This window comes from Ochotona princeps, chromosome 14, assembly GCF_030435755.1.
Source record: "Ochotona princeps isolate mOchPri1 chromosome 14, mOchPri1.hap1, whole genome shotgun sequence".
Classification (NCBI taxonomy): Eukaryota; Metazoa; Chordata; class Mammalia; order Lagomorpha; family Ochotonidae; genus Ochotona; species Ochotona princeps.
The window spans coordinates 60,436,058-60,445,695 of record NC_080845.1 but is presented as its reverse complement, the minus strand read 5'-3'; the positions used below and the strand labels follow the sequence as shown (position 1 = coordinate 60,445,695).

The 9,638-nt window shown below is 46.6% G+C and overlaps 1 pseudogene; it reads right to left on the bottom strand.

The window, feature by feature from the left end:
• Positions 1-8,821: 8,821 nt before the first annotated feature.
• On the bottom strand, positions 8,822-9,411 carry LOC101521539 (prefoldin subunit 3-like; annotated as a pseudogene).
• Positions 9,412-9,638: the final 227 nt, after the last annotated feature.

Here is a 9,638-nt window from a genome sequence, read left to right as displayed (position 1 = left end):
GAGCACCAAAGCCAGGCACTCAGCTAAGGGGGGGGCACTAGGGCAAATGCCCAGGACTACAGCACCCCTTTAGTTGTAAAGGATGGGCCTCAGAGTGAATGATGGGAAAAGAGAAATCCCTAGAACTGGGATTGGCTGAAGCAGTTAGGGTATGGCCATGCCCAGGGGCACTTGGAAAACCTCTAAGGCTTCAACGACAGGCACAGCACAATACTGTCCTGAAACATGCATGCTCCTCTCATACACAGGGCTTCTGTATGGGGACAGAGAGAACACAGGAAGCTGAGGAAATTGCTAGAAATGGTGGGCAGGGGAGGGGCGCACAAGCAGTTTCTTTCTTTCTCTCTCTTTTTTCACTTATCCTTGTTTTCTCTCTCTTTGGTTTATACAGTGAACAGACACACGCACAAATAAACACACTCTAGGTATGCTGCAAATCAGGAAAGCACATTAAGAAGTCTGGGGAACTTCCGCTGGGCTGGCTGGCTGGCAGGGACCCTTCCTAGGGTGCTGTATGTCATCTCACTGAATGAGGCAAGTGTTCCCTGCAATGATTGGCCCAGGCAGACGGGCCTGACCTGATGAACCCCCCCAGGAGCTGAACAATATGCTACTCGGGAAAATGCACCGACTACCCCCAGATCTCCCTCCGCTCCTGCACCGCCTCCAGGTTGCGCGCCTGACCGCGCGCGGGGCTGACCGGGATCCGCGCTCGCCGGCGCCGCCCTGCGTCCTTGGAGAGGATGGGACCACATCCAAGCCCAGCGCGCTGCAGAAGGCGCAAGTGCAGACCTCGGGCCTCCCTTGGCTAGCCTTGGCTAGCTGCTGGCCGCCCCTCCCGCCCCTGGCCTGGACCCCGTGAGCTTGTTGGAAAAGATCTAAGGAGTTGTTACCAGTGAGGCCCCAGACCAGGAGAAGAGCTGTTAAAAGGCACTGCTGTGTGTGGGCGGCTGCCCAGGCCCCTGCCGCGCATTGCCGCCCCTTTGCTTCCTGTCTGCAGAGCAGAAGAGAGGCCCAGGAATTTGCATCGTGAGTAACATTTGTGATGGAGACCGAGATATGCGTGAAAATACCCAAATTCACACAGAAGTTACGCCTGGCCCACTCACCTTTATATTGTCTTTCATCACGTCGAGGGGAGAAAAAAAAAAAAGAAAAAAGAATAAAGAGAAAAGGTTTCCATTCTCCTGGAAACACACAGATATGTGTCATTTATCATCTGAGCGAGAAAAGGAGAACTCAGGCATAGGGCCTTACCTGATGCCCAGAAGAGCAGTAGGTCGTGTCCAAGACACAATTTGATTCACACCACGTATGGCTAGAACTTCCAACATGGGCGTGATTTTTTGTCCCCTGATCCATAAGCTCTGTAGCAAATGGTGGTGTTCCAGGGCCTTCTGATGGGTGGCGCTTTAAGAGCACCAGGCCGTTGGGTACAGAGTCAGCCATTTCTGGGTACTGTCTTACTGTTTTCAAGGAAGCTACTTTCATTACAGGAAGGATTGAAAATATCTGACAACCCGGTGGGATGGCTCAGTGGCTAAAGTCCTCACCTAGCACGCACTGGGATCCCATATGGGTACCGGTTCTAATCCCGGCAGCTCCACTTCCCATCCAGCTCCCTGCTTGTGGCCTGGGAAAGCAGTGGAGGACGGCCCAAAGCCTTGGGACCCTGCACCTGCGTGGGAGACCTGAAAGAGGCGCCTGGCTCCTGGCTTCGGATCAGCTCAGCTCCAGTCATTGCTGCCACTTAGGGAGTAAACCAGTGGACAGAAAGTCTTTCTCTCTGTCTCTCCTTTGTAAACCTGAACTGCCTTTCCAATAAGAATAAAATTAAAATTTTTTATAAAAAAGAAAATATTGGACACATGCCACTTGTCTTGAATGATAAGGAGGATGCGCCTTATGTTGTGCTTCTTCCTAAATCATGCCTCTCCACTGCGTGCTGGCTGAGGTCCATGGCGTGCCAGCTAGGGTCTATGGTGTGCTCGCTGAGGTCCATGGCGTGCCAGCTAGGGTCTACGGTGTGCTCGCTGAGGTCCATGGTGTGCTCGCTGAGGTCCATGGTGTGCCCACTGAGGTCCATGGTGTGCCCACTGAAGTCCATGGTGTGCCCGCTGAGGTCCATGGTGTGCCCGCCCACTGAGGTCCACAATGTGTGGCTAGGGTCCACGCATGACCACTTCTTAAATGTTGGCTTCATGGGTCCCCGTGGTGCTTGTACCCCAACAATGTTGCCTGAGTGCTTTGCCAGTGGTGTCAGGGGCTTGAAACAGTCCAAAATGATGGATGTTTTCATATTTTAATTATTTAAAAATACTCCTCTATTCAAAGGGCAAAAAGAAGGAGAAATATTTCTTCTGCTGGTCTATGTGGTTTAAATCTACATGGCCCCAAGGGGGCTCATTAGCAACACAAGGAAACAGGGAGCCAGGACTCAAACTTGGGAACTGCAAGCATCATCTTTTTTTTTTTAATATTTATTTATTTTATTACAAAGTCAGATATACAGAGAAGAGGAGAGACAGAGAGGAAGATCTTCCGTACGATGATTCACTCCCCAAGTGAGCTGCAACGGGCCAATGCGCGCCAATCTGATGCTGGGAACCAGGAACCTCTTCCGGGTCTCCCACGTGGGTGCAGGGTCCCAATGCATTGGGCCGTCCTGGACTGCTTTCCCAGGCCACAAGCAGGGAGCTGGATGGGAAGTGGAGCTGCCGGGATTAGAACCGGCGCCCACATGGGATCCCAGTGCATGCTCAAGGCGAGGACTTAAGCCGCTAGGCCACGCCGCCGGGCCCTCCAAGCATCATCTTAATGGTTACATTCAATGTCCACCCCTGGTCGTGCCATTTTAGTGGGCAAGCCATCGTACTGGCTGTGCAATATGGCTGATTTATCCGTCATGAGACCGGTGGTCATGATCCGGGTCCTAAATCAACAGAAGTTGCAGTTTCTGGGAACTCAAAGGGAATGCTCACTCCCAGGTTCCGCCCAGACCCATTGAGTTGCGGTGCTAAGCTGTGGCACTGAGGCCCCTGGAGTCCTGATGCTCCCTCTGGCTTGTGTGTGGGAGGTGTGAAGTGTGTACTGTGTGTGTGGTGTGTGCCTGTGGCATATAGGGCATATGGAAGTTGTATGTATTTGCAATCATATAGTGAACTGAATGTTGTACACAGGTGGTATGTAACAGGTGTATGTGGTTAGTGTGTGTGGTATGCATGTGTGTAATATGAGTGCGATGTCTTGTGCGTATGGGATGTCTGTGTGTTGTGATGTGGTGTGTATTTGGTACATGTGGTGTGATAGGTGTGTATTTTGTGATGAGTGGTATGAATGTGGCATATAGCATATAGTGTGTGCATTCTGCTTGTAGTCTTTTTATGTGATTTGTGTGTTCATGGTAGGTGTGGTATGTATTGCATCTGTGTTATGTGATATGTGCTTTTCTGTGTGTCATGTGTGCTGTATACATGTGGCATGTTTTGGTAGGTGTGGTGTTTGTATATGCTTGTATGAGGTGTGTATGCTATGTGAAGTTTCTAATATGTGTGGTGTGTGAGTAGTATGTAGTACATATGTTTTCTCTGTGTGTGGTGTGTAGGGTCTATATGGTGTGTGTGATATGCAGTGCGTATGTACCATGAAGGTCTGGGCACATGATAAATACTGTATATGTTCTTGGAGTCATTCATGTGGCATGTAGTTTTCATGTTATATGTGTGTGATATGTTTGTGATATGTGTCTGTCATGTGATTTTCTGTGTATGTGGTGTGTTTCTCTTTGTGCCTGGTTTATTGTGTGTGGTGTGCACATACTGTGTGTGTTGTATATTTGAGCAGTGTAGTATATACATGCTGCTTAGCATATGTGTGCTCTGTGTGTCTGTGTAGTGTGCGTGTATCATATGTGTGCTGTGTACCTCTGTGTAGTGTACATGTACTGTGTATCATATGTGTGCCCTGTGTCTATGTGTCTATGGAGTACACATGTACCATGTACCACGTATCATATATGTACGCTGTGTCTGTGTGGTGTACACGTACTGTGTATCATTTGTTTGCTCTGTGTCTAGGTGTAGTATACATGTACCATGTATCATATGTGTGCTGTGTGTCTCTGTGTAGTGTACATGTACTGTATGTCATATTACAGTATAGAGAGTCTGTGTGTGTATACTCTAAATCCTAGGCTCATTGAGGAGATGAACATGCTGTTGGATGGGGGAATTGGTCCCAGGGCAGAACAGGGCAGGAGAATGTGCTGGGGACAGTGCCAGGAGGGCAACAGGGACTCAAGGAGGCCTGCCTGGTGGCATGAGGAGAAACAGCGTCCATCCCACACGAAGTGCTGGCCCAGGTGGAACGGCCAAGTGGGCAGGGTCCTGGACGGAGGCCTGTCGGGCCGTAGCAGCTCACTGGCTTTCGGGCTTCGTTTTGGTGGTGTTGGAAGACTGTTCTGGGAGACTGTCCTGGGCACTGCCCAGGTTGGTATTTTCTCAGTGTGTTCTCTAGGTGAATGTCAAAGAAACACATGCTGCCTCATTTTGAGCAAGATATTTTTGGTTTCTCCCTTATCTTCTAATTATTTGATTTTTAACAATACAGATACATGTAAATATTTCCCATGGTCAAATATTAGCATATGTGTTTTTTCATTTTTTTCCGTATTGCTTTTGAAGTTAGCGAACATTTTCTTGCTTTGGAAGTAGTTAGCTATTAACCATGATTTTCACATGTAGTTTTCATGGCCTGGCTAATAATAAGTTTTATTTTGTGTGTGCAGTACAAGGTATCATTTGATGTTTTTCTTCCATAAATACTCAGTTGAGATCCCTAACAGTGTTCTGTGGAATAGCCCATTCCTTCTTAATTTGTATATTTTGCTTCTTGTCCCCAAAAATCACAAAGGTCACCCATTTTCAGGGTATAATTGGACAAACGTTGGTATGTGAGCTATGTGTCACCACAGTCTAGTTTGAGATAATTTTTTACCACCTCCCCAAAAACATCTGTTCTAAAGATTTTTTACTTAATTATGTGAAATGCAATTTCAAGAGAGGAGAGAGACAAAGAGAGAGTTGGGGAAGAGCCTCCATCGCTGATTTACTCCCCAAACGGCCACAAAAGCCACGCTGCGCCTGGGCTATCTTCTGCTGTCTGCTCAGGCACCTCAGCTAGGAGCTGGATGAGAAGAGCAGCAGAGACACAAACCAGTGCTCCCTATGGGACAGCAGCATCACAGGTGCTGGCTTAACCTGCTATGCCACAATGCCAGCCTCCGCCCTACTGCACACATCGTGTGTGCTATGCCACAATGCCAGCCCCCTCCCTGCCCCACCGAACATGTTGTGTGTCCATTTGCCAAAGTCTCTGGTGATGCTACCCACTTCCACCAGCCTGGGCAGCCCTCTTGGTCTGCTTACCCGTCTTTGAGGGTTTGTGGTTTCTGGACATTTCTCATCAACACGACCACACAGCTTGCCTGCTTTTGCACCTGGGTTCTTTCCTTTAGCAGAGTGGGGTCATCCACACTGCAGCATGCTGGGTCGTTCCATTCCTTCTGATTGCTGAACAATGTGCCAATTTACTATTCATTCATTGGTGGATGGAAATTTCCATCACTTCTTTGGACTGTTACGAATAACAAGTAACATAACTAATGACATTTGCATGCAAGTCTCTGCATGGATGATTGTTTCATTTCTCTTGTAGAAACCTAAGACTGAATTTTTTGGGTCACATGTTCACACACACACACACACACACACACACACACACCTTTTACTTTTTTTTTTTTTCCTTTTTAAGTCTGCATCCTGTGAGCCATGGGGACAAACTAAAATTTACAGGATCAAAAAAAAATGTATGTATCTGTTTGAAAGGCAGAGTTACACAGAGAAAGGGCAAGAGAGAATTCTTTTATCTACTGATTTACTTCCCAAATGGCCCCAGCAGCTGCACCTGGGCCAGGCTGAGGCTGGGAACCTGAAACTCCGTTCAGGGCTCTGACACGGGTGCAGGGACCCAAGCTCTGGGGCCACCTTCCCTATTTTCTCAGGTACCTCAGCAGGGAACTGGATCAGAAGTGGAGCAGCTGGGACTTGAACCAGCCCTCTCATTGGACATAACATGCAGCCCATGTCACGACTCAGCTAGCAATGCCACAATGCAAGCTCTCATGTTTTAAAGTAATCGCCCAGTTGTTTTTGCAGAGGAGCTGCAGTGTTTTATATTTCTGTCAGCAATGTCTTAAAACTATGACATCTGTTTCTCATCTGTATCTGCAGCTGTTATAGATGTCAGTTCTTTCCAGGGCCCTGCTTTCCAAAGAATTGATTTCAATTCCTCTGATTGCGAAAGAAGCCCAAGGAGCCGGTTCCCTAACACGTTCTGAAGTCCTAATGACGTCCATGAATGCTGTTTTCCCTTAACATCTAAAGGAAAAATAAATATTTATTTTCCACCTGCTGCCCAGAGCCTGAACACTCACTCCATTTCAGAGCCAAAGAAGGGATGCCAGCTTTGTTGTTTGGCCCTCGTGGCCACTTGCTTTGTGCTGTGCAGGTGATGGGACTGTCGCGGAGTTCCCCGTGCATCGTCGTGACCCCTCACACCCACAATCCACCAGTGCTAGTCACCCAGGGGTTCCTTTTTGAAAGGGTTTGATTTATTTGAAAGGCAGAATCACAGAGGAAGAGAAAGGGAGAGAAACAGAGAAAAAGACATCTTCCACCCTCTGGTTTACTCTCCAAGTGGGTGTAATGGCCAGGAACCGGACCAGGCTGAGGACATGGGCCTGGAACTCCATCTGGGTCTCCCACCTGGAGTGTAGGGACCCGAGTACTTGGTTCATCCTCCTTTGCTGTCCCAGGTTCATGAGCAGGGAGCTAGCCCCATTCAAAAAATGTGTTTTGCTAAGATTTATTTATTTTTTTAATTGGAAAGACAGATCAAATTTATGGAGAAGAGAGAGAGAAAGATCTTCCATTTGCTGGTTCATTCCCCAAATGGTCGCATCAGTCAGAACTGAGCCAATCTGAAGTTTGGGCCATGCTTTGCTGCTCTTCCAGGTCACAAGCAGGGAGCTGGATGGAAAGTGGAACAACTGTGACATGAACCGGTGCCCTTATGGAATCCTGGTGCACGCCAGAGTTTAGCCACTAGGTTACCATGCTGGACCCCCAGAAGTTGTTGTTGTTGTTTTTGTTTGATGTTTCTCAAACAGTTAGACCCTGGTTGAGGACCCTGGTTGAGGACCCGGAGGGCTGGTCCTGGTGCAGAGCCACAGGACTCTGGCTGGAGTGCAGATCCTTTTATTGGACACTCCCCTGTTTGGTCACAGCATCTTTGGACCCAAGGGGCTTTCCTGTGCAGGTTGGAGGGGAGCTGTTCATTCTGTGTTTTGGTTCCTCCATAGTGTCACTGTCTGGCTGCTAGTATTCTCCATGAGGGTGGAGAGCTGGTAAGGCCAGGTTGTGTGGGGGCATTGGAGCAGCTTGTTGCGGTTGGGGCAGGGCGGAGCAGGTGGGAGAAGGCGTTTAACCCTGTGGGCACACAGACATGGGCAGGGAAGGTGTCTTTAACCGCAGGTGCAGAATTCGAGTGACCGAAGGCAGTTAGGATGACCCCTGGGGAGGGCTCCTTCTTTTTCATACAAGATACAGAACCTTTGTTTTGTTTCCAGAAAGCATGTATATGATAAGCGAGAGAGAGAGAGAGAGAGATTCCATAAGGGTGTGCATTAGCAACAAGTTGGAGTACGGAACTGGAGCTTGGGGTTGCACCTAGGGACTCCCATGTGGACCCTAAGTATTATAATCATTAAACCAAATGCCCGCCCCAGGACACTGTCTTCTTCTTCTTTTTGAATTTAAGTGATTTTCTTATCGCTTATAAATGACGTTTCTATTTGTATTCACATTCAATTTGTGCTCTGTGTTCCCTGTGGCTCTGATAAAACCCTTATCTGCATTGCCCATTACCGCTAGGGAACAGCATAAGGTCAGATAGAGACATTCCTGTTTTAAATATCGTTTATCATAAATATTTTAATATGAAATGCAAGTATGAAACAAGTACAGTTTTTACTGCATGGAAACGGAATACATTTGTGCTTCTGTCAGATTCTTCTGTATTCTTGCTCCAGTGTCCGTGTCTTTCCAAAGATACTTTTTTCTTTTTTACGTTACAGGTGTTGTTAAATCATGCATGAAAAGCTTCCAACTCTTCAACTATTACAGATATATATTTACCTTAATATTCCTGTTAGAACTGACAAGAAATACAAAATCATTTTAACCAAGAATTTTGATTGTATAGTATTGTCTCATATGGGCAACATCTTCCATGTTGGTATTATAAAGATACCGTACACTTTCTGAAGTTACAAAAAGTGTTGTCTCAATAGCTTTCGGAGTGTACAGGGAGGCAAGTAACAGTTTCTTGAACATTTCAGAATTCCTATGTTACTGAGTGGCTAAGCAATAATTTTTCAAATCGCGCTTACTGAAGACAATTGCCACAGAAGCCCTTGTCGGCGTCATCTATGGAAGAGAAACAGGTTTAGTTGCTCAGATGGCCTTTCCAGCTTCTAACACGGATTAACATCAACAGCGAAAGTAACATCAACCACGAAAGAAGTCTACTGTCCCAGCCCGTGTGCAGCACTCAGCTCCCACCACACCTCACAGTTTTCAGCCGTTTCAGCTAAAAGGATGAAAACACTATTAACATTTTTGGGGAAACAAGAAAAACTTGCTAATTTCATAACAATATTTGAAACCAATTTTGTTTCTATAAATAAAATGGTGTTTAGATTTTAAGAATCAATCAGTTGTGTCAATCTCCAGGGGTAAACGTTAAGATGGTTAAAGCAACATGTTTGGAAAACAAATCAAATGTCTGTCGGCATTACCCTTTGTTCTTGGTAGAATCATCTTTGTTTCTTCTTTCGACATCTCAGTGATAAACTCTGGCCATACTGACTTCGGTAGTAGTAAACTGATCTTGAAGAAACTCAAGGTCTTTCTCAAGAGAATCAGGATTCTTTGTGGCTATTGATAAATTCTTTTCCAAGAAACGTTTGAGCTTCATCAACATTGTGTTCTGGCATTACATCAGCCCCTGACCACAGGCACACTCTGTCAGTAGCAGGAACTGAAGCTTTGCGGTACAGGTTATCTGCCGGTAAAAATCTGGTCTCCAGAGAACTGGTAGATCTGTTTTTCTTCTGCATGTATTTTAGAATTTCCAAATTCTGCTGAATTTCAGGAATCTGACCCTTTAGCCTTTTTTTCTTTTCAGGAAGGTTGAGTTTCAGAAATGTATACTTCTGGTATTGCTCATCCAGTGTTTTAGTACTGTATCTGCATTCTCACTTCCAGGCTGTTTCATGAAAGAAGCCACATCTTCCACAAACACTGTCTCAGGAACTCCCAGAGGAAGCCGCCGCCCGTTTCCACGGCCGGTTCTATGCCACAACCGTCCTTTGGGCTGCCATCTTGTGGAAAACCAACATCAATCTCTGTCATCGTTTGTGTGGGGATGTTCCTAGGACACCGTTTAGAATCACCTCCAGTCCTTTCTACCATGAAACTAAACTGTGTCTTTGGACTCATGTGTGTAACATGACCACG